General features: G+C 36.7%; 1 long non-coding RNA gene across 2 annotated transcripts in view; it reads left to right on the forward strand.

Moving 5' to 3' along the window:
* The window catches only part of LOC107625655, a 16,295-nt gene continuing 11,393 nt past the window's right edge, over positions 566 to 5,467 (forward strand). The window contains exons 1-3 of one of the 2 annotated variants that reach the window (XR_001617339.2): positions 566 to 866; positions 962 to 1,088; positions 1,328 to 1,509. This is a non-coding gene — a long non-coding RNA (uncharacterized LOC107625655). The remainder of the gene's footprint in view (positions 867 to 961; positions 1,089 to 1,327; positions 1,510 to 5,467) is intronic. The other variant, XR_001617347.2, reaches the window with a different exon arrangement.

Here is a 5,467-nt window from a genome sequence, read left to right on the forward strand (position 1 = left end):
TGAATACATCCGGAATATGAAATAAATGCTTAAAACGGATTCTGAGTACTTAGGATACCTGGCTAATGATACTGGGTCTTAGTATTTAAGATATTTTGTTTTAGTTGATACTTAGGATATTTTGATTCAATTAGTTAGAAAATATATTAGAATAATGACATATTAGATTAACTTATTTTGATTAATCAGTTTTTTATGTTAGGATAATTGAATTTAAGTAGTTAGAGTACGTGTTAAATGTAGGGTTGTGTTGCTATTTTTTTTTATGGCTTTTGAAGTTGTGTTGCTATATTTTTTTAATAAGGGTTAAGTATCCACACCAATATCCATAAATTTAAAAGGATATATTCGGAACAAAACTTTAAATATGAACTTCTGACTATAGAATTTAGGGTTTAAGTTGATTTCTTTTCGAATTTTTTGATATTTTTCTAAAATTTGTATGCATTTGTTTTCTTTGAATTTGTATATATTTCATCTTTATATATATATAAAAAAAGCTAAAACAAAATGTGTGTATGTTGGGGGGAGTTTCTCCTAGTAGCACTAAAGGCCTTCGAAACAACTAAATAAAATAAAAAAGAATAATAGAAACAGATAAGAGGAATAGGAAATGAAAGGTAAAGTAAGAACAGGTCTTCAATTAGAAATGGTGGGCATCGTCGAGCGCCTTTTTCAATGAGTTTCTTCGAGACAGCCACCACTTCAATTGGAGTGCTTGTTTGATTTTTAAAAATGGCTTTGTTTTTGGTCTTCCATACATTCTAACACTGGCAAGCTAGCAGGTCTATTTTTCTCTCTCCACCATGACCACCACGTAGGGATGCTGATGAAGCTTTCTACTATGCTCAGATGCTTGAGAACTGGTGAGCAAAAATTGGAGTTCTAAAGTTGCTTTATTGCCAATATTTCTTTGATTCAAGACATTGAGTGATACAATGATTGATTGTTTCTTCCATAGATTGGCATCTCTGCAGATTGGACGTGTTGTGGAGATCCTTTGGTGTAGTTGTGAAAGAATATAGAGCCGTTCATGCAAGCACTTCCAAATAAAAATCTGGACCTTATGAGAAATTTTTTGTTTTTAGGTATCCTTCCAAACTAAATTATTCTGGTTCTAGTTTAAGTTCACATTTGGGTAGAAATGGTAAAATTGATATGCAATATAGTAACCAGAAGCAACATCATATGATTTTGACTTGTTTAAAGTCCATTTTAAGACATCTTCACCCTCACCCGGTTTGATTGTTTCAATTTGGTCTATAATAGAAGGGAAAAAGAGTTCTTGTAAGAGGTACTAATTACATTCTCTATTCTCTGTTAGCAGATCTTTGACATAGGCAACTTGAAAGGACTACGTGCCATAGCTGGAAGAATACTCACGGGGTAAGGAGGAGGTAGCCACGCATATAAAAAAAATATGAATTGAAGTTCTAGAATCAACTCTTCAATGGAGGCCCTTTTCAACTAGTTTTTGGCCCTCCAACATACTACACCATTCCCAGGAAGGTATGTTCCTTGCTTCTGCAGACATAATATTACCATATATGTAGTATTTATCTCTGTATATATCGGCTAGGATAGTCTGTGATTTTGTTGTGATTCTCCAAAACTGTTTGCCTAATAGAGTTAGGTTTTGAGCTTGGAGATCTTTAAATCCGAGACCCCATCCGTCTTTGGTCGAGTCATTCAGTTCTAACTAATCCACACCATACGTCTTTCATCCCATTTCTATCCCACCAGAAATTAGTCTGGATACTATGAATTTCAGATAGGAGAGTATATGGTAACCTGAAACATGATGATGTGTATATAGGAACTGACTCGCCTATAGCCCTTAGGAGAACTTGCCTGCCTCCAGCTGACAATAAATTCTGTTGCCATCCATCCACCTGTTCTCTTACTTTCTCCTTGATTTCACTAAAAATTTTTCTCTTGGATTTCTGGACAAGAGAAGGAAGCCCCAAATACTTATTCTGAACTCCAACATGAGTGATATTTAATCTGTCTGCTATATGTGTCTGAATCTGAGGAGGGGTGTTGTTGCTGAAAAAAAGAGCCAATTTATTCAAATTGACTTGTTAAACACTAACACCTTTAAATAAATTGAGCAAGTTTAGAATATTTTCACAATTCTCTTTTGAGACCTTACAAAATAGGATAGACTCATCAGCAAATATCAAGTGGTTTATAATAGGACATTGTCGATTAATCTGAATCCCCGGAACCTGTCTATTTTGTTCTGCTTTGTGTAGCAAGAAGAAAAAACTTTCTGCACAGAAAAGAAAAAGATAGGGAAAAGGAGGTCACCTTTTCGGATGCCCCTTTCTGGCTTGAAAAAGCCAAAGGATTGACCTTCCACAATAACCAAATAAGAAACAGTTGACACAAGTTCATGAATCTAGTCAATAAATTTTTGCCCCAAAACCTAGTTTGTCCAAAATGAACCATAAAAATCTCCATTCAACTCTGTCGTAGGCTTTGCTCATATCCAACTTGACATCCATTTCGGTCTCCAGACCACTTTTCTTGTTTTTAAGATAATGCATGCATTCATGTGCTATTAGAATAGTATCAGAGATAAGCCTTCCTTTTGTAAAAGCACTCTGACTAGGGCTTATCACTAAATGCACAAATTTTTGCAGTCTATGAACTAGGACTTTAGAAATAATTTTATACATAACTGTAGAAAGATTTATTGGTCGTACCTGAGTCATGTTGCTAACATCAGTAATATTTGAAATCAAGCAAATTTTAGTATGGTTGAAACTCTTAAGAATTTCCCCTCCAAAGAAACTCTGAATATCCTTGAAAATATTTCCTTCTACAATGTCTCAATACTTCTGAAAAAATCTAGCAGTCATACCATCATCTCCTGGAGCACTTTGGGAATGGACATTGAAGGTGGCTCGCTTCACTTCCTCCATATATACTAGTCTTTGTAGCCGTCGGTTCATGAGAGTTGTAATCTTCAGCTCAAAGCCCTCAAAAATAGGTCCTCAGACTGTTTGACCTATAGAGGAAAAAATCTTTCTGAAGTAATCATCGACAATTGTTGTTATACCTTGGTGCGTGGAAGCTGCATTTCCGGTAAGGCCAATCAATCTCTAAATCTTGTTCCTCCCAGTTTTGCCTTTGAACTTTCTATGAAAGAAAGTTGTGTTTTTATCCCATTCCTTGAGCCACTTGATCTTGGATTTTTCTTTCCAGTATCTTTCTTCATTATGCACTGCTTCCTCCAACTTTTGTTCTAGCTTCATAATTTCCATACCTCCCTGAATCCCACTCTGTCTTATCTCTTCTATTTCCGCGACAAGCTGATTAATGGCCATTTTAAAGTTAGCATCGCTGGACTGCTATCATTGTACCAACTCATGGCGGCAAAGTTTAATCTTTTGAGCCACCACATTCATTGTCGAGCCTTCTATGCTAGTCTTTTAGACCTCCTCAATTAAACGCCGAATTTCCTCCAGTTCACACCATCTATCTTGGAACTTAAACCTGCATTTTTATTTCTCTGAATGGAGAGAGGAATCCATGAGCAACGAGGCGTGATCTGAGCTAGTCTCGGATAGGCGGAGAACCATCGGATTAGGGTACAGCTATAACTAGTCTTCAGTCACCAAACACCTATCTAGTCTCTTTTCAATTAACTTATCTCCCCTCCTCCTATTACTCTATGTGAATTTTCTGCCAATCATACCCAAATCAGCCATTAAATTTCCCCCAATGAAACCATTAAATTCTGCCATAGCCACTGAGGACTTTTCTCCTCCTCCCTCCTTTTCACTTGGGTTGGTAAAGGCATTGAAATTTCCTGCAACAATAATTTTTTCTCTATTTTGTGCGATCGGCGCTAATAGCTTTTTAAATTGTTGACGCCGGAGTTAGTCACTATGATTGAAGTGCACACCAATGAACAACCAGCTCTCTCCCAGATAGATATCCTTAAGTCTTACTACTATAAAGAACCCCTCAACTTCCAAAATCTGCGCATCCACACCTTCTTTCGATGCCAAAACTAAGCCACCAGCTCTCTTATTTGGTTCCACCATGTACCACTTTGCAAAGCCACATTCTCTCATCTTTACCACAACTTGTTGAGATTGATTTTTGGTTTCACTAATAAAATCAATCTTGGGAGAGTGGAATTTGCTAATCCATTTAAGATTATGGATTGTCAGGGGTATCCCCAAACCCCGACAATTCCATATAAGTAGTCTCATGGATCCCCAGGTGACATTTGACAGCTGGCACCCCCACCATTGCATCATTCTTCTGTTTCTCTTCTAAACATATCAATTTTTGTGGATTAGCATTTTCTGTGTCCTCGTTCTCCATTTTTGCACCAGCAATTCGATTATATTCCCCCACTTTCTTTCTTGCCATCTTCTTTAGGCTCTGTTTTGCATTCGGAATTCCTTGCTGTTTTGCTCCCATCTTCTAATTTTTCTCCATATTTAGTGGCATTATTATATTAGATAGAACCTCCTAAGTCTTGGATTTTTTCAACTTTGTAGCCCCAGTCTCAAATGTTTCCTCATTCCTCCTATTCTCCTTGACTAGATGATAATTATTTGCTTCCTATTTTTTCGTGTGTTCATCATTGTCATTCATTGATAAATTAGGGAAACTATCAACCAGCCACGTAGGGGAAGTCTTTTTTTGAGGAACGCTTCTTGATTTATCAGCAGAATTTGATGCATTAGGTTGTCCTTCTTCAAAATTGTACACTTTTCTTCCAACTTGATCTGCCGTAACCTATTTTTCAATTTTGTCTTACTTCATGTTACCCTCATCGGGGTCCCACATGAATGATTGACAATGCTTCATCTAATGTTCTAGCATCTTACAATACGTGCAAAAGGTGCCTAACCGTTCATACCTCATCCCTACTTCAATGAGTTGTTGGCCTAGTCCAACAATTTGCAATTGATCTTTAATCATCTTAGCGGCCTCCAATTCCACCTTTGCTTTTACAATTCTTGATTCCTTGCCCTTAATATCAGAATCCACATTCTATCACCTTTCTGATGTTATTTTCGAGTTTTCTCCCCACCTCCAAGGTTTTGTAGCTCTCAGGTAGTCTCCAGAATTGTATCCATACTGAAAATCTATGGATCAAACACCCTTCTACATGATCCGTCTCCTTCCAACGTTGGACATGGAGGATAAAATCCTTGAAAAGCCAAGGAGATCCTTTCTCTATTCGCAGCATATCCAATTCACTATTGAAGAAGAATTGGAATTAGTTTTGTTCCCTTTTAACAATCCTAAAGCCCTCTGGTCTCCCCAGACAGCATTCAAAGCATAGTTGTCAGAATCGAACCGGTTAGATTACTGGATCACTGGTTCAATTGGTGGGTCACTGGTCAAATCGGTTAATCCGGTATAATTAAATAATTATATAAAATTTAATTATTTTTCTTTATTATAAGTACTTTTATTTTTTTTATGAAAATAATGA

Source organism: Arachis ipaensis, chromosome B01 (genome assembly GCF_000816755.2).
Source record: "Arachis ipaensis cultivar K30076 chromosome B01, Araip1.1, whole genome shotgun sequence".
Lineage (NCBI taxonomy): Eukaryota > Viridiplantae > Streptophyta > Magnoliopsida > Fabales > Fabaceae > Arachis > Arachis ipaensis.